Genomic DNA, 20,379 nt, shown 5'->3' on the forward strand with positions numbered 1-20,379 from the left:
TTTGAAGAGAGCAAAATAGTAGATGCAGTGTTTCTATGCTTCTCTGGTTCTGCAGCAAAGTCTGTAAATCCAGCTCCAGGGAAACCAATGTTGTGGCGACCGGAAAATGTTGCACTGTACAACTGATGCGGCAAAAATGCTTGTAATTTTTCTGCTCATTATAATAGGTTTTATTAAAAATGGCTTAAAAGAATAGTTGGGAGTAGGATTGTTTGTAGGTTGTAAGTTACTATAACAGCAGATGTATTTGAACAACCTAAAAAAAGGCCTGCTCAAAAAAAAAATATTCAATATGTGGTATTGCGTGACTTTGGAGAATCTGAAATAAATCTTACAAACAGAAGAACGCAAACTTTAAGGCAGCAGCAGACCAGCAGCTCCAGCATTCTTCCAGGTAAAAAAACTCTTTTTGTCAAAGAAGTCTGGTGGCTTTGAAGAGAACATAGATAACATTTGTAAAGTTAAACAGGGCTGGTTAAAGGCAAGGTAAAGCAGTGAAAATATAAAAAATATAGCATACACTGAAATTGGTATTGATTTTTAGAGGTGGCTAAAATAGATTTTGCTGATGCCCCCATCCATAGCAGTACATTGCTTAGCTTCTGTGACGGTACTCCTGCCTCCTTTTCCAGACTGGACCGCCAGTGATAAGTAGCTCATACAACCCCACTTAAAAAATCCAAAGTAGTAGGAGAGTTAGGCTTAGGTTAATACAGTCTATAGTCAGTCTACAGTGTCCTAGTTCTGCATTTAAAACCACATAACAGCAGTATTTCTTGAGCCATTTTCCACCATTAAGTGAAATGTAAATGAGCCGTTCTTTTAATGGACGCTAACCCCTGTGCTGCACCATTTTGGTGTTTCCAAATTATTTTTTAACAATTCTAACAAGCTGTTTCTGCGGCCGAGGTGCCAATTATGGTGCTTTTTCCTACAATGTGACAAGTGCCCGACGAAGAAAAACAACAAAAATCCAAATGCCACTTGATCGCACTGCCAAGACACTAGTGGAAGCTGCCCTGAAAAACAAAGCTGATTTATTGTGTGTGTAATCTCACAAACACCCCCAAAACTATAAACAGAAACCAACACTTGCAGTCACTTTTTAGAGTTAATGTGTCAGACTTTTCCTCAGAGTGATGTCATATAAAGGACACTTGCAGGTGAAGAGGGAAAAGGAGTAAATTTATAATGGTGACTAGAGAAAGACTGAAAAATATAGCTTTACAGTTGATAGTTTGCAAATCCAGCAAGAAAAAGAAGAATGGCAGCCAAACAATGAACTGAAGATTGTTGCTAAATCCTTCCTGGAATATCACTTATACCAAAGACAAAATGCAGTTCTAGCATGTTATGCTTGAAATGCCCTTTAAATTCAAGTGCCAGAGCAGGTTTTTCCTCCCCACACGTAACACAGGGAAACAAAAGACTAAATCTCAGGGCACAGTTTCAGCGTAAGTGGTCCCTGCTGCTCACCGGTTCCTGAGACAAAGGTTTATAAAGCGCTGTGCGTCTTGTTTAAAAGATCTTAGTACTATTATGAGCCGATGAGACGTAGATAATCTTACTGTGGAGGGTTTTTTAAAAGGAAGCAATAGCTTTGAAAAAAGCTCTGTGTGTCTAGTGTGTCCTAATGACTTCTGGTCCAGTTAGTCTGAGAGTCTGATCTCTCTAGCAGGCCGTCTGTCTGAGCAGCAGTGAGGGGGAAAAAGGAACTAGTTCCTCCCACACAGACCAGATCAGGTTCCCCCTACGCCTACACACACAATCTAGCACACACACAGATGACCATTTACACACTCATGCGGCGATGAACTTACATATGCACAAATAGATGAACGTATGCATGCATGTGCAGTCACACACACGCTTGCACACACTAAGCAGAAGGGTCTGTGATATAGCTTAGCTGTCTAATGATCTCTGTATTTTACATTGATGAAAACAGATCAGCTGAGAGGGCAGACTGCTGTGGTGTATTTAAGTGGGCGGTTTTGGACCAAGGTGAACCGGAGGTTGGACGATCGACTGGATCTTATTATCAATATAATGGTCTCTGACGAAGATGCCCCCATGGAAATCTGGCATCTGAACACTGATAGCTGGAGTAATAAAAAGCTGCTTTTTGAGTCTTCAGTGGTACCGGTGCCAGAGGGGATGGCGGATGTAGCCTAAAGACGTGTTGGAGAAATTAAACATATTTGGATTGTAATGGAAAACTGGCAGAACACAGTAAAGGCTTGGATACGGGAAACACAAACTTGTGATCTATTTTGATCACTTAAAGATATCACATGAAGCTCTCTGGTGAGCTGGTGATTTTCCTGTTGCATTTGTGACCCTCAGTAGGATTGTGATGATCGCGAAGATAATACATCTTTAAGGGTATTGATTTTTTCACTGTAACTTCATTGGAAACTGTGGGTCATGTTCTCCGTTTCGTGCCATCTGTCTCTCTGCACATTGACCCTCTTCAGAAATGGCACTGTAAATGGATAATAGGGAGCATGACAGGGATAGTACATTTCTTTTTTTGTTTATTTGACAAATAACAATATTACTCAAATTAAAAGCGGGTGAATCAACTATAGTATATAAAAAATAATGTCTCTTTCGCTTATTCACTCATATGAATGGCATTAAGTCAATGAAGCAGTATGAACTGAATTTACAAGATGTTGTTGTGGCTAGTGGTCAGTTATAGGGGAGCACCCAGAGTGTTAGCACAAAGCTAGCAGCTGGTTTTTAGTGTCAAGTTGCCCATAAACTGCTGAATTGATTTCCCCCGAAGTAATAGCATTACAGTATACTGTTTATTCATTTGTCCTTGAACGTTCAACACTCTCTTTATCACTTTGATTCTATATTGGATGTTGTCTCAGCACCTATTGTTTACTTTTTGCTAGCTAACATTGGCTGCCAGTTGCATACATGTTGCACAAATGGTGGTCAGATAATAGCTGTTGGGTTCCTGCATTTTGTCCAATGTGTTCCACCTGTTCTGTGCTCTCCACACAAACTCTCTACCAGCATGCAACCAAAGCCCACTCCAATGTGATTAGTCAATACTAATCAGCATCAAATGGACTTCAAACAGGAACAACAACATTTCCAATACCAAAACATGGTCAAGTCACTTATATATTCTGTAGTCCTATGCAGATATCTGTTTGAATCATAAATTCACTCTCTTTTTTAGCTCTGTTTTGGTCTCCACCAACATATGAGGATAATACCTGGCTATTCAGTTTCTAAATGCTCCTTGATAATATACTATATTCACCAGCTAGTTGCTTACTTTGTCTGTCTGCTGTGTGGCGCTGGAAGTACTGTGCAGTAGGTTTATCAGAGATTTTTTTTCCATCGCATGGTAGCCTATGGCATTTCTCTACTAAACTTGACTGGCTCTATTTTGGTTTTCTATGAGCAAAAGTTGTGCACAGTAACTGATACCTTTTTTGGTATGGCTTGCTTGCTTGGACCTCGACCAAGCAAGCAAGCCAATACTAAAAAGATTAAGTTCACCATTTTTTAATTACACAAGCTACCGTAAAAAAGCAACCTCACATTTTGTATTCATTCCATCCAGATTTTTTTAGAAATGTCAGCCTGCAAAGTGCAGAGATTCCTCTGTTTTGTTGTAGATGAAAGGATTCAGCAATGTTGGTTTGAAGATGATATCAACTCAGTTTCATGTGGCGTCGCTGTGATGATCAGCTGAGAACCCTGCCTACACTGCGGGACTACCTGCAGTGGGAAAAAAAAGAGAGGAAAGCACCTGGTACCAAAAGTGAGTTGAATCAAGTCGAAACAAATTATCCAATGAAAATGTGTTGAGTAAAAAACTGTATGTGAAGCTTTTAATTTTCAAATCAAATTTTGTTTTAAGTGACCAATACAGTTTTTACAAATGAGTTGTTTTCCCACACTCTTGAACTAACTCTTAAAAGCATAAACGAGTCTACATTTTTCAACTGTCATAACATGAGAATCAGTGAAGGAGACAGGAGCACTTCCTGTTTTTTTTCCAACTCATCCATGTTTTTGCGCTCAGATGGTACCCAGCTGAATAAGGTCTATTAATTAAAGATGGATAGGTAGCAGTGCTTTTCCTGAAGCATGACCTCCTGTTGACTTTGGAGCAGAAGTTTCCTCTGGTGTCCTCTCCTGCTCCGTAGGCCTGTTGGCCAACTTCCTGCCTCCACTCGAACTGTCTCAATAAAACATAAAGAACAAAGATATAAAAACGTGGAGGAAAGAGCGAAATGCACCTTTAGGAACATCAGTCTTTCTAATCCAACTGGGACCTGAGCTACGCAAACACACACACACACACACACACACACACACAGTCACACACGGCAGGAGGCTAACTGCTCCAAGTGGGAGCTGTGCTGCTGAGGGCCGGATGAAAGGAAACACTAAAACTACAACGAGGGAAAGACAGGTGGCCAGTTTGGCAGCTCCACACACTCCTACACACACTCTGACACACACATACACACATATACCCATGAACACAAACTCCTTCCTCCTCAACCCCCCTGTTGTGCACACCTGTGAAAGTGCCAAATCCCGGACTCTACTTCGTTCAGCTCTCTTCCTACGTCCTCTCTCTTTCTATCTCTCCCTTCTCTCCCCCACAATGAATCTTTCTCCCCCTTTCTCTTCTTCAGAGAGCTCCTCTGTGTAAACATTCCTCTTGTAAGCCAGCAGCCTGGCTCACCTTTAATTGCTTGTTAAAAAGACATTTCCTGCTCATGAGGATACCACCATGGAAGCCCCTATGATTGTATATGATTGTGTGTTTTTCCAGGTCAAGTACATAAAATAGTAAGGTTGCAGAATCCAAATGTGTATCCATGTAGTCATCAATTATATTCACTCACCTGATCCCATATGATCACACATCACTTGACAGTGACAGGAGGACAGAAAAACACCAGAATTTCTCATCTTCTGAAATGTTGTAAGCCTAATGTTTTTTCTCCTGAACACATCCTTGATTTAAAAGGCCAGTTGTTTATCTTCAGCACCTCTTGCCAGGCATCTTTCCATGCACTGAGGCTTGTGGTTGAGGGTGATCTGGCCAGGTACCGAAAGCTGATGTTCTGTCTAGAGCCAGTGATTGTTTCCCCATTGTGCTCCCCCATTGTTATTGTTCTGGTTTTCCCCCTTTTATAAAGTAGAATCTCACTGGTACCTTCCAGTGACTGTTAACACTCAGTATAAATGTCTGCCTGGAAAATATATACTTTTGACAAAAGTTCAAAGCACCGCTGGTGTCTATATTTTTTGTTTATAAATATATATATTCATTAAACCTTTAAGGGCTGCAATAAATGTTGTTTTCATGATCATTTGTTCAGATGATTATTTTGGATTAATTGATTTACTCTTTAGCTTATAAAGTGTTATAAAATAGAACCAACAAAACCATTGGTATTTTGGATTTAAAAGCGTTTATTTTAGCGTATTAAAACAAATGCGATACCCATTGGAAACATGTCTGTTTGGAATGGGCCGATTACAGTTTTCTGAGGAACGGCTTATCTAAACTACACACTTGATGAGCATACACATAATTTGCTTATAGCTCGCGTTTTGGGACCAGGCTATAGCTGGAAACCAAAGCAATCATTCCAAAAGTGATATCACTGATGCTTGAAATGTTTCGAGTTAATCTACATGTCCATTCTCTCTTTCTTCATCTGTTCTTGACATAGACTGTAAAATGTGCTGGTGATGTCGTTTGAAGCCAGAGTCTGCTCAGCGGTTAGAATATGGTATCCAGTTTCTGCCCAAACAACACACTCGCTCAACCAATTGTAAGTCAATCACAGCTGTCAATAATGAGGTTTTATAGAATCAAATAACTCATTAGAGCTACATTTATTAGAAAAATGAACACTTGAACATACATTGACACAATAAGAACTACCCTAAAATGTCAGAAATCTTTGGAAAAAATATTTGTACGTGTATTTTGAGTTTTTAGTTTGGCTCATGTGTCAACCACTAATATGACCTGTACTGCAGCCAGCCACCAGGGGGCAATCAATGTTTTGGCCTCACTTTTGGGGAGCTGTCAGGCCGTCCATTTTTATACAGTTTTTGGTTCTTGTGCTGTTGTAAGAGCGATCTGTACCCAGCAAGCTATTCGATGGTGTACCAGTTAATAGGGTCCCCTGTCAATAAACTACACAGTGTACATAATACACTACTAATAAATATGTCTAGTAGATCTCAAGAGCTGACTCTCAACACTGATCAAATGAGACGTTGTTTTCTGGCTACGGGTTTGACGTTATTCAAACAATTACTTAAATTCCCTATTTTTTGGTGCACAGTCTGGTTTTAACAAGCACAACCCGACTGGAAAGTCAGAGAAAGGGGACAATAGTAGCATTAGGAAATTGGCAGGAAAACGCTAAAGAAACAGGAAATAGAAGAAAAATAAGCACTAATCACCTTATGAGCCAATGATTGATTGCATAAACGTTAATTCTTAGAGCGCTGATGTTGACACTGGCTGCTATGTCGTTGCCATAGTTTCACATGTGCAATCTGGACAGGGGTCACATATGTTAAGAATTGCAAGGGAAAACCAAAGGTCACCAATTCTGATCTCAAACCAGAGCCAGGCCCAGCACAGGTACAGCTGAATAAATGTACAGTTAGAAAAAATATAATTAACTGGATTTACACACTTAAATCTGAAAAAATAAACCAACAACACAATTTACTAACCAAACGTATCTACTGTAAAGTGGAAAGCACCACTGAATTCATATTTTACATACTCTACATTGGAATATTATACAGTGCTAAAGAGATTTACATTTGACATAACAGCTCTGTGCTGTCAGAGATGAAAAACAGAGCCAGACCATAACCAAGTACAGGCTCAGTGACCGCCAGCTGACAATCAATGGAGGCGCATGAAATATTAGCAACCAAAAGAAAACAGTATATCTGGTAACTGCAGGTGATGCTGAGCTCTTCCTTGGTTCCTGTATTAAGTTGTCAACTATGAGAAACACTGGGTGACCTATGCAGACTATTCTACTTGATCTGGGCTGATGATAGATGGATATTGAGATAGATGGAGGTTGAGACACACCCTGAGGTGCCTGTGGTGCATGTATAAGTGTGCACGCACACACAGGGCTGCAAGTGTTTCATCCTTTTACAGGCTCAGTGAATCAGGAGGCACTTTAGGTTTTATTAGGCTCTAAGCAGGCGTGTACAGATCCAACAATGAACACGTGTTGCCCTCACCACAGTGAAAACTTTAAGCACCATAGATAGACACACTTAATAGAGACAAGACAAGGACCCAAAAAGATGAAAACAAGAAAAAAAGTGAATGAGGAGGAGGAGCAGGTACAGACTGCGGCAGTCTTTTGCTCAGTTATAGATAGACTAAAGAGAAAGAAGTAGATGGTAAGAAAGAGAGAATAAGAGGAGAAGCCAAGCCTTCAGTCAGTAGCAGCTTGCCAGAGCGTTGCTTTGCTTCGCCAGGTCCCTGTGCTCTCTGCTCTGTCCTCTCCAATAAGACCCCTAGTTTAATGCTGGAAAATTCCCTCCAAGCTGTCAATCACCCCCTTTAATAAAAACAAAGTATAACATTGCGGTCTCGCTCGCTCTCCGTTCCCCCTCGAGAATTAGAATGCGAGGTTTTGTCTGCGGAACTGTGAAAATCTCTTCTGCTTTTATTAGCAAAGCCCTGGTTCGACCGAAACTCTGGAAAAAATCTGGCCACTCTCCGCTCTGCGTCTCCCATCTGGACTACATTAAAGCCAACCACCTGGACCCAAACCAAACCTGAAATGAAACTGGGGGTATTACAGAAAATAACTCCGGGATCTGCCTGCACACACACACACACACAGATAGATATCTTCCTTCATTCACTCACACACACATTTGCGTGTGTATGTTCCACACATGGATCATGAAGCCTCCTGCTTCTCTTGCTTTCTATTTCATGCTTAATCAGATTTCCTCAAGGAAAACTAGTCTTAACCAGCATGATGGGATCAGATTGACTGACTGGCTGGTCAGCTGTTTTTTTCCTCTCGATTGTTTGGTTAACTGGCTAGCTGATGGGCTAGTTGGGTGCTGACAAGCTGGCTAACGTGGCTGACAGAATGAATGATTGACTGGCTGACTGATGAGTGACTATTACTGACTGACTGAGTGGCAGCTGGCAGCGCACGGTATGTGTGAGATTAATGAACTCTTTCTTCAACCTGTTGAACCGAAAAAAGTCCTTCAACTTCTGGGTTAAGGCCCTGAGTGGACAGCAAGTCCGTCAGCAGCCATGACTTTACATATTTACAGTCCTGTTATTATAGTAAACTAAAACTTAATAACAGAAAATAAGCAGTAAAAATCTTAAAACTATTACAACCTTGTTATGAAGTGTTAACTGCATCATTTGGGCCTGACCTATCAATTTAGGGATACGTCTGGTGATCTAAATATTATTCACATTGTCAACAAATTGCATGAAAAACAAAACCAACAATGAGTCAACATGGACAACAAAAAGTCTATGTACCCAACACCTGACATGGTTTATTCCTCTGGGCCAGAGAGCTCCATTGTTATCCAAAGACTATTATCAGTGAGCCACACTGCTGCACTGGAGGACATGTGCCTTCAGAAAGATGAACATGGGCATTGTTGTTTTTGAGTCAATCCCCTACACACTATCCAGCTGCTGCTTGTAGTCATTTGATCACCAAATGTGTATTAATGCGCCACTGAAAATAGTCCCCAAGAAAAACACTATTTCCTACTGTTTAAGTAACGTTCGCCAAAAACGACAGTGCCCAGCTGTTTTGGGGTATTACTAGGCCTTTGTAAAAGTTGGAACTATACATTTGTGAGCCGTTTTCAAGGCTCTACGTCTTTAGTAGGAATTATTGGGCTTGGGCTCAGTGCCATTGACAGGGTAGGGGAGCTGCAACATTTTGAGAGAGAGACAAGGTGATTGTTGAAATAGTAAAAGCAAAATATAGCTTTAAAGGGTCTTGCAAAGAATTTCTTTGTACACTATCCCTAAATATTCAAGGCATAATTTAACTTTAATTTACAGTAGACATACTTAGGTTTAAACAACAAAATGCAGTGTTACAAAGTGGTAAATTAGCATTAACACAGCTATAATACATGAATACACAGCATATTATATCAGTTTCTGTGGAGAGACATTTTTACAGACAACAACAGCAACCAGCTACGAAAAGAAATGGTCAATTAGTAACAAAAAGAAAAACATTAATGATCATATTTACGTCAAACAGCACATGGTGAGATGACAGGTGCACAGTGTACAACAGGTGAAGCTCATTTCAGCTTTTGACAAACATACGGCAGAATGGAATGAAGAAGTAAAACAGAAGAGGATTCAATAGCATATTACTTTAGAGGACACACACACACATGCGCGTACACACACGTACACACACACACACACACACACACACACACACACACAAGCCCCGCCAGCTGGTTGTATTCCAAAACCACTCTAGCCTCCTTAAATCACCAAGGTAAAGTGTTAGTAGAGGCAGAACAAAATGAAATGAAAATAAACATGGCAGAGCAACGTTTACAGCCCAGAACCCGGTATCACTCCCCTTGGTGGAAAACACACCATAAATTACTGCAGATCATTTTGTGGAATTTCGGAAAAAATTGTTCTGCGCTCCAACAAAAAATTGGGTAGTTGATTTATATCAGCATTAATTGTGCGTTCATGTGAGCGAGAGGGGGTGATTTGTATGTGTGCCTGCTGGGTGTCCTTGTGTGTGTCCATTTGTTGATGTGCAAGATTTGTCTTGAGCGTGCGTGCGTGCGTGTGTGTGCGTGAAAGTAACAGAGAGAGGGAGGGACGCTGTTTTTAGCTATGGAGAGTAACAACGCTATGGTTTTTGACCATATCATCCTGTACATTTCTTGCTCTGTAGGAAGCTGGACACCTTCCACCGCTCATAACAACAACAATATGTTCCACATGAATCCCACTCCTCACTACTGTCAACTCTTGACTACAAATGCAGCCCCGGCTGCACAGATTTGTGAAAACAAATATATCCTTTGACTGGAACTAGAAGCCAATAAAAAAGGGACAGGGCAAACTCAACAATGTTGAGGTAAGTCACGGTTTATCGTAGCCTCACTGAGGAAAGCATTCTTCCAGGGGATAATAAAAGTCTTCTCTCAGATGTAAGCTACTGTTTGGTGCAGTGAGAAAGCAAGTGATATAACGTATGATGTCAAAAAAGAGTCAAATGTCCAAAGATAATTCTGCTTAGCAATTCTTAACCAACCAGTCCTCACACTATTTACCCCCTCATAAGGTCTACAACGGAATAAAGTCCAATATTCACTTTGGTCGCCAATGATAATAACTGATCCTGTGCTCACTAGCTATTATATTATTTTTTCCTAGACTGTCTTTATGAGTATACCTGTAATCACCCTATCTGAAAAGCTCTGTTTCAGTGTCTGTCTCTTTAAGGCCAGTCTGCTCTGATTGGTCAGATGTCTACTGCATCTCATTGCACCCAGGAAATGATTGTACACAGTATAGGAAGTATTTGGAAGTCCAGCCGACTCATTTGAAGAAAAAGTTCTGAATACAGGATGTGAGTATTTCTCTGTGAACTGAGCATTTTGATACTTAGATACTAGACCCGTTTTATAATCAAGAAGGTAATGGAAATCTCTCTTTTTGCAATATGGGAACTTTAAAGATGGTTAAAGAAGAGCTGATTGACCAGCAGAATTGGTAAGAAAAAAAAATAGATAATTGCAGCTTTAAGACTTGTATTTTGTACAGGCGCAAGTCCAAAAGGTAACAGTTATTTGTTCCCTGACAGCACAAGGCTTGCAATGTGCAGTCATGGACAAAGTGATGTGGAGTGAAGCAGTAGCATCAACAACTGAGCCAAAATATTCTTCTATCTGAATATGATGAGAAAATTGTTGGGCCCTTTGGTAGCAATTACAGCTGTGAGCATGTGTTGAATAATCTCAGCTTTGCACATCTGGACACCACAATTTTTGCCCAATCTTTTCTTACTGCTCAAATTGCTCCAGCTCCTTCTCACTGAATGGGAAAAATGAGCAAAATGAAATTGTCAAGGCCTTGTCTACATTCTCAGTTCAGCTGAAGTTTGGGCTCTGCCTCGACCTTGGCTGCTTGTTTGGGGTCAGTGCCCTGTTGGAAGATTGATTGTCCGCAGCAGGTTTTAATCCAGCGATAGTTCTGCATTCATTTTGTTTTTGTGGCGTAACTGTCAACTAATTTACATATCCTAAGCATTTAGCAACACCAAGGTCTTGTTTTTATTGCCTCATTGCATGAGAAAACATGCATTTTATACCTATATTGTCCTCCTGAATAAATGTATACTTTCTAAACTATAGGATGTGAGGCTGAAATAAGTATTTTTGTGCACCCTAACTGCAAAAGAGGTATATAAACAAGCCAAATTGTGAGTGAAATCTCACAAAGATCTGCACCATATTGTATAGCTTAAAGCCTGAGGCGTGTGTCCCACTTTCTCCCAGAGTTTATTTGTGCAAAAAGCTTGTGGCCTGGGTAGCAAATCAGAATCTCCCGTTTTTAAGTATAGAACTGAATTGGTATGGGCATCTCGACTTAATGTTTTCTTTTTTTTCTTTTCTTTTTTATAATGTGAGCAGGATTTTACACTGGCAGTGGCTCAAATGGAAAAAGGGGCATCAGTCACAGGAGTGTGGTTGGAAATTGAACATACAGGACAGTCTGCACATTCTGACTAACTGAGGAATTTTGAGTGTTCCTCTCTCTGCTGTGTTGGTCATTTTACAGGACCAATAACACTTGGAGCCTAGTTGTGGATCAGTTGTCTTTGTCCCTGTGGAGAGGTTACATTTCTTTTGTATCGGAGTGTTAACCTGGCTTCCAGCCCTTTGCTCCTTTAGCTAGTCCAGATTCCTGTGTGCAATTGTATGAAATAAATTGCTCATTGACACAAACGGAATACTGTGCCAACAGGTAAGAAAGGTTTGGGTTAGTACAGTATCCGGTTCCAGAGTTGCTGATTTAATATAAAAATTGGTGGGATTGTGCTACAGCTGCGAGTGATGTGGCTCTAAAGGCTCTGAGTTGTATCACTATATCACCCAATGTTCTGCAAAACGTCTACAAATGCAACATAGTATATCACAAGGTTGCAGCAAGGTTGGGGTTGTGTAACATTTATTTCCTGAAAAAAAAGAGGAAAGAAAATAAATCAGGAAAAATATGAAGTTATTGGCAAAAAGACAAATGTTACAAAGTTCAGATACTCGTGCACTGGTAATGTGCTTGAAATGTCTTTCTGCCTACATGTTTGTATTTTTCCTCTGGCATCAAAAATTTGATATGACATATGGCAAAAGGTACATTTAAAGGTATTTTCAGCCAACATGAAAAATAAATACATTACTGCTAAAGACCAAGATTTATTTGAAATGTCAAATCTCCTGCATCAACAAGATAAAGAGTTAGAAAAAGAGTTTAGAGACTGATCCAAAGAAGATACACACTGACAAGGAAATACATTTGTACTTGGATTTACTCCATATAACTCATAATTCAAAGACCCACAAGGCCAAATTCACTCTACAGTGCAAAATGCTAAATGTCTTCGCGCAAGTCAAGGATATAAAGGATAAGAAAATCCAAGACAATCAGCAATTTATAATCCTGCGCTGAGAAAGTCAGCAGTTGCTAAAGATTTGACCTGCCGTTCTTGTCTGTTACTCTGCACTGTGTTTAGTTTGCACAGCTCACTTTACTCTGGGAAGATTTAGTAGATGATGCATATTGTAAGCGAGGTAGTTATACCAAACAGTAGTGCTGGATACGCCCTGTGGAATTTGGGTGCAACAGATTTGTTGCCACTTCCACGAGCAGTTTACCCAAGCAGTTACTGAAGGGTTTTGTGGTCAGGGCGGAGGTCAGAGCACACTGGGCTTCCCTACAGAGGAGCAACTCTGGCTGAAAAAGGAGAGGAAGCCCCAAATGGCTCATATCAAAGGTAACAAAATGTAATGTTACAAACTATCTGCAGCACAACAGCTAAATTTGGTAGAGTCTCTACTTCTGCAGTGTAATTGATATGTTGCTTCAGACCTCAGTTTGAGTTTAATCTGCATTTGTTGTCTCTGATTCTTTATGTTCAGTCAGTTTTCATGTTTCGCTGATCATGAGGCTTTTGTCTTACTGTTCCAGTGTTTTCGTTTGTAGTTAAGTTCCATGGACCCATGACTGTAATGGCACTGTAGGTGCACTTTATATGCACTATTATGTGCACTATATATGGTATAGTTGTGACATCATAACCTTGCGCTAGTACAGGCAGCTCATTTAACAGCAGAGCTTCTGATTACAGGCTGTGTTCAAATCTCTTTTTGCTTTTTGATACTTGGAAATCTCATTTTTAACAATAAGGGACCTTTAATATCTTAATGGAACTTCTGATGATGTGGACAACCAATGTACACTTTAATTAAACCCTGATAGAGAGACAGAGTTGTCCTCTGCATATGGCAAAGTCCACTTTTTTTCTTTTCTTACTATACTATACTATACTATAACTATAAATACTAAACTACAGAATGGACCAAACATGTTTTTTGTATCACTTAGGGTTACCTTGCCACCCATGTTTCTGACAGTGTGCAGCATAGCCTGGTTCTCATTGAATAATGTTGCTCCTGTGTATTTCAGCACTGCGTCAACATCAACCCCACGCAGGATGGATGAGTTTGGCCAGAAGCTCGTTGCACACTGTGCGGATTTACTTGACATATGATTTAATTTATTCTACAAGGCCTTATTACTTTTCTATTTTTATCATAGCATGCTGTGAAACATTATCATAGTAGTCACTGCACAAACACTCACACAGGCACATAGAAAATAAAGCTGCGGTTAAGTGGAAAGGATTAGAGCCTTCGGAACTCTATTTCCCAGAAGGCCTACTGACTCAGAAGAACTACAGAAAGATGCTTCCAATAAGCATGTTTGCTTCCAGTCATCATTCTGGAAGCATGGAAGCATCTTCCATTCATTATGTCAGTGTGCTTTTTGCTTCCCTTCTCTTTCTGTCTCGTCCGTCATTTGAGTCTGTGCAGGAGTCTGTAGTTCTTCTGAGTCAGTAGGCCTTCTGGGAAATAGAGTTCCGAAGGCTCTAATCCTTTCCACTTAACCGCAGCTTTATTTTCTATGTGCCTGTGTGAGTGTTTGTGCAGTGACTACTATGATAATGTTTCACAGCATGCTATGATAAAAATAGAAAAGTAATAAGGCCTTGTAGAATAAATTAAATCATATGTCAAGTAAATCCGCACAGTGTGCAACGAGCTTCTGGCCAAACTCATCCATCCTGCGTGGGGTTGATGTTACTTTTCATTTAATTGTCGAAAGTACTTCTTCCTCAGTGTTTGGTCTTGGGTGAAATGTTTGCAAATTTTATGTTGTTATTACAAGCATTTGATTATGTTTGGAAATATGAGATTACAGTGATTACATGTAGAGAACAGAAAGAGCAGTTTCTGTTTACACTCTGTATGGACTGGATTTAAAGTGACTTGACCCCAGCAGTCAGATAGTGCAATCACTCCCTGGCAAATGTGGAGTTATGGGATTATGGGTCCCAATAAGTTATGGAATGTGCTTCTGCCACTTGTCTCCGTATGGACCATAAACCAACCTCCTCCTCTACGGACAATGAGCCTCCTTGTGAGAGCGGAAAGATGTTCAGAGAGAATGAGACGAGCCTGCCAACAGAAATAAAGATGGAGGAGACGGAGTGCTCCTTAGAAATGTGGAAGCTTTCAAAATGAAAGAAAGAATAAGATCTCCGCTCCACTGTGAGCCATCAATCAGTTCAGAAGCCTCTTTCCTTTTGCTAGAAGAACAAATGATAATATTGTGATCAGCATAAATTAGATGCTTTACAGTGCATTACAAAATGTTCTATTTCTTCCCCATGACATGTGAAATGGTTATTCTCATGTAGAAACATTTAATATACATCTTGATATATCTACACTTAATCTGGCCTCAGAAAATCTGTAATACCAAGATAAGGGAGTAAAGTACTTTTTTGTGTGTATTATTCAAACGACTCAAATGACTCCCACACAAGAAATCCCTTGAGTATATTATTTTGGACTGAATAGTAATAAATGTTGGAACTTGGAAACGGTTCTGTCCAGCTGTTGACAGTTTTTCCCGATAAAAAACAGTCAGTACTGTAGCTAAGCAATACAAAGTAAAAGGATCTTTATTGTTTGGTAACTCATGAAATCAGATCACTTTAAAGCCACAATAAAATACTTTTCTTTTCTTTCAGAGGGAATTACACAGAGCAGCTACTTTGTTTTTTTTGACACACACTCATACACACACTTCTTCATCATCTATAGCATAAATTAGGAAATAAACATCATGTTGTATTGAATAAAACTTTAAACAAGCGATTGAAACCATCATTTCTTTTAGAAACTGTTTACTAAGGCAGTAAAAAAAAAAGCAAAATTAGTTAATTTTGTCATAGACTTCCATACAGTTGGACTTCTTTTTGGGACTAGTGGAGTCGCCCCCTGCTGATCAAAGACTGGAGGTTTTAATTTTTCACTTTCGAGACCCCGAAGCTACGTCCACTTCTTTTACACACTATGGGGCGCCCAGCAACTCTCAGGAAGTTGAGGTAGACATTCTCTGTAAAAAAAAAATGGCATGAGAGGTAAAGGGAGGATTGTTTTTGAACTTTTGAGAGGAAGTTAACTCTTTTTCCTGTATCAATTGTTGTGCCAGCAAACCTTAACTTAGCCAATTTCTGGTTCCACCCCAATATTTAACACACAACATTGAGAATGGTATCAACCTTCTCATTTAAATTATAAGGCCTATTACTAAAAAAAAGTTAAACCTTTCTTGATTGGTATATTGTAGGCCCAAAGCATTTTTCTTGGGCACCACAGTCTCTCCCAGTTAGCATCTTATAACAGCATAATAATAGTAGTGTTACCGTTGTTTTTATATGGAGATACTTATCACTGAGGTCTCATAGTAAAGGCTGCTAACACACAACAAGTTGAAAATGGAAACAGTTGTGAGGGAAAGTTTGTAGAGTGATCCTTATGGGAACAAATTGGCTGTGTTAGGGGAGTTTCTGTAAAGTGTTGGAGAGTTAAATATACTGTTTAGTGGCAGCTGCAGCTGACTGGTCGTTATGGAAACAAAGGGAGAAATGCATTTCAAGGGTTTTTTTAATCAGCACAAAAATGGTTGAGGCAGCACTTTTTCTACAACAAAGACAGTATGCCTAAACTGTACAGTCAGGTCAGCCATCATTTCAGGGAAACTTCGATACTTAGTGAGGTCAGCATTTTCTTTGTTTTGGAGCACACTTTGTCATGTCTCTTGTGTGTTGCCAATGGCCCACAACCACATGCAACACAATACCTGCACAGCATATGTCAGGAAAGATGTTAGCATTTGATTTAAAGCTAGATTTGTAAGCCTGTTATAGCCTTTTTATGGAAACCCTAAGAGGGAAATGAGGGGGAAAAATGGTAATCCATTTTTTTTCCGAGTCTGATCTAAACTGCTCTCTCTTCTGTGTTTATAACTTAGAACAGGAGAAAAAAGGTTTTACCAGGATAATCTTTCTAGGTTCCTTGAAAAACAATCTGTTCAATAGGTGTGAGGAAAGGTTTTACCAGGATACATTTTCTAAGTGCTTTTTTTCATCTTTATATATATATATATATATATATATATATATATATATGTATGTAATACATTTTGACATGACTAGCAAACGTACAATAGTACCTTCTGTTTAGTGTGCATGGTCAAATTAAAACTCACCTTGAAGAAAACAAGGATTTTTGTCCTATTTACAGCATGGGGCATGAGGTAGTGCACCTCAGGCCCTTGTGGCAGAAATTAGAATTACAAAAACAAACATTTTGAAAAACGATCCAGATAAAAGAGAAAAAAAAATCACCTGGCAAAACATAACTTGAAAAACCCAGACAGATTATCCTGGCAACCCCTTTTTCTTCATAAACACAGGAGAGAATTTAGATCAGACTGAGAAAATATATCACAAGAATTTCTTCAGCAACAGTGTTGAGCATGTTCATATATTATAGCAGGATTTTCAGGAATATTGTTATTTTTTTCAGATACAATTCTCTTAAGTTTTTTCTCTTTTGATGTATAACCCTCCCCCACAACACCAGCGTCATCAGATAAATTATGGCGTTCTGCTCGTGTTGCTCTTATATGACTGTGGGTCTGAGCAATGGGAACAGTGCCAAACCTACACTGGGGTGTGTCCTTTCATGCTTTTTTATTACTAGTTCTTGTCACATCTAAAAGTGTCTCTCCTGATTGTATCAAACATTAGGTAATTGCTTGCCACCTTTATAGGTGAACAGACATGCAATACGGTGTCATGTTATGATTGCACATATGGACAGGTAAAATGCTTAAGCCAAGTTAAATTCAATTTCTGCTACAATCCATTACATCTGTTTAAAATAAAAAAAATGGTTGCCACATAAAGGAAAATTCTTTGCTTTGACTGATTGAATGTGATGTTTGTTTCCACTCATTATTTTCCCTAAAGGTACGTAACTGTAGCACCAAGGTAATGTACAGTAACTTTTACTTTATACTTCTCCTCATGTCAGATTCTATGCCTTTATTTTTTTAACTTTTTTTTTTTTTTTTTTTAAATCCAAGGCCATATTGTTGTTGTTTCCAATTACGTCCCTACCCGTCAATCCACAAATCTCCCCGCTACATTTAACAGCAATGTCTAATAGCTTAAACTAACTGCAACAAACTATCCATTTCTCCCTTTGAGGTTTGTTTCAATCTTGAAATATGAAGTTGGAGCATATTTAGTGATGGAAACCACCAGAAGTGCTAAAAATACCTCTGCCAGTCTGGTAGCCACGAGGCCCCATCACACACTCATTACCACACGACCTGAGGTTGGGAGGAGAGGAGAGAGGAGGGGATGTGGTCAGGAGAGAGAGGCATATAGCGTGTGTGTGTGTGTGTGTGTGTGTGTGTGTGTGTGTGTGTGTGTGTGTGTGTCGAAAGGGTTAGCAGCAAAAAAAGGAAGAGAGAGAGAAAGTAAGGGATGCGGTAAAAAGAGGAAAAGAAAGCGAAGAGTGAAAGAAAGGAAGAGGGAGAGAGGGATATGAGGTGTGTGTGTGTGTGTGTGTGTATGTGTGTGTGTCTGTCTGTCTGTGTCTGCACAGAGTCAAGAATGGTTGTGGTCAGATACATTAGTATTATATGATATTTCCTATGGTCTCCTGGCATTTCTGAATGACGGCACATTTTGCAGCCTACTGGGCTATTATTGAAATCTTGCATCACATCATTTCTGAAGAATTTGCAGTTTGTTTGTCTGGACAAATCTCTTTTTCTATGATCCCCCTCCTCGTCATAATCTTTCTTTTCCTTTCCTTTCCTGTCCTCTTCTGTCTCTCTCCTTCTCTCCATCCTCCACACTTCCAGCCTTCTTCCTCTTCTCCTCTCTTGTCTGATTTATTCCCCTGTTTCTCTCCATCCGTCCGTCCGTCTGTCTGGTGTTCTCTGTTCCAGCTGCCGAGTCCCTCCAGGACCATCAATCCTTCTTCTCAACCCATACCTGGCCCTCGTTCAGCACACACACACACACACACACACTAGATATCCACACGTGTACAAATACAAAACCATGTGCACGTATGCAGACACATGTAGTATGTATGCACGAACAAGCACTAAAAAAATATAGATGAATACACACACACACACATCAGGAAGCCAGAGGGGCAATCTGATCCTTCAGTCAACCTTGGAGTGAATCACACAGATGGAACTTCCAGGTTTGGGTCAGAATCTGAAATCAAGACTAACAAGGTGATGTGTGGCTCAGTGGGCTGAGGCCGTGTGCTGGCAACAACGAGGGTTTGAGCTCGGCTCAGGAACTTACTTCACTGTCTTCTCTCACTGTCTAACACTGTTAATATAAGACTTTAAATTTGCAGATGACAACATTTGGATTAAAAAAAGAGTGAAATAAAACGTAGGCACATAGAGCTTCCAAGTTTTTCATCCATAATTTATTACTTTGATATGCTTGGGATTTGAAGTGTCCAAGTTACAATCTCCAATTTGTTTTCTTTGCCATGACAAGCAGTAACTGAAGGTGTGTTTTTGATATCACTTTTAGTGGGAATGTCACCTCAATCACACACTGTAATGAACATAGGATAAATAAAAATAAATATGCATTAATATAACTTTAAGATAAATGGAAAATTAGAGATTGCATTAGATTTATGTGAAAACTGAATAAATTTCTCCGCAATATACTGTATACACAAATTATTTTTACACTAGGCCCCTAGGTAAAGGCGTAATTAGCTGTTCCCTCAACTACAAAATGGCCCAGCAGGGACTGAACCATATTTTTCAGTTCTTGACACTGTCCCCTCTTTCTACAAGCAACTTATTATGATCCATATTTACATTTATTGTGATGGCTGTAATAACTATGACAGGAGAGAAGGGGGGAGTATAAAGAGCCACAAAGTCTGTGTAGGGAGTAATTTACATAAGTTGAGTTATGGATGTACCTACATTTCATGTGTCACGTTCTACATCACATATGTAATGACATTATGTAATTATTTTAACCCAAACCATTTCCTATGCCTAACCAAGTAGTATTCGTTGCCTAAAACTAATCAACCTGTAACCGTTTCACAATGTTAATCGTGTGTGAAATGCTGATTGTTGCGTTTAAATAATAAAAGGACAAATGGCTCATGTTGGACTTATTAGAGGGTAGAAACAAACAACCCCTGCGTTCCTATGGGTTGGAGGACTTGTCAGACTAAGTCAAGTAAATTCACATTATTAGGTATTATTATTATTATTGTTGTTATTGTTGGTGCTTCAGTGGTACAACACTACACAGGTGGTCAAGGTCTGACTTTGACAAAACCTTGTGAACCCCCATCATACCAAAGCAGATTGATTTGTGTGTTTGACGGAGGAGGGAAGGTGTGTGTCTAAATATGATGGAGAGGAGGCCAGCATGACAAATATGATACTTCACTGTATTTGCCCATAAAAAAACAGGTTCTTTGTTGAACATAGTTCAGCTGCAGCAGCTGCAGTGAGGAAGCACCCCTTGCTGTGTAAATTCAAATCAATTTGCTGCTCATGTGGAGCTGTGAGACAGTTACAAAGAAGGCACATTTATTCTCCATTCACAGTCATTCAAGGAAACACAAAGCAGGTTG

The sequence above is a fragment of the Centropristis striata genome, chromosome 8 (genome assembly GCF_030273125.1).
Source record: "Centropristis striata isolate RG_2023a ecotype Rhode Island chromosome 8, C.striata_1.0, whole genome shotgun sequence".
NCBI lineage: Eukaryota > Metazoa > Chordata > Actinopteri > Perciformes > Serranidae > Centropristis > Centropristis striata.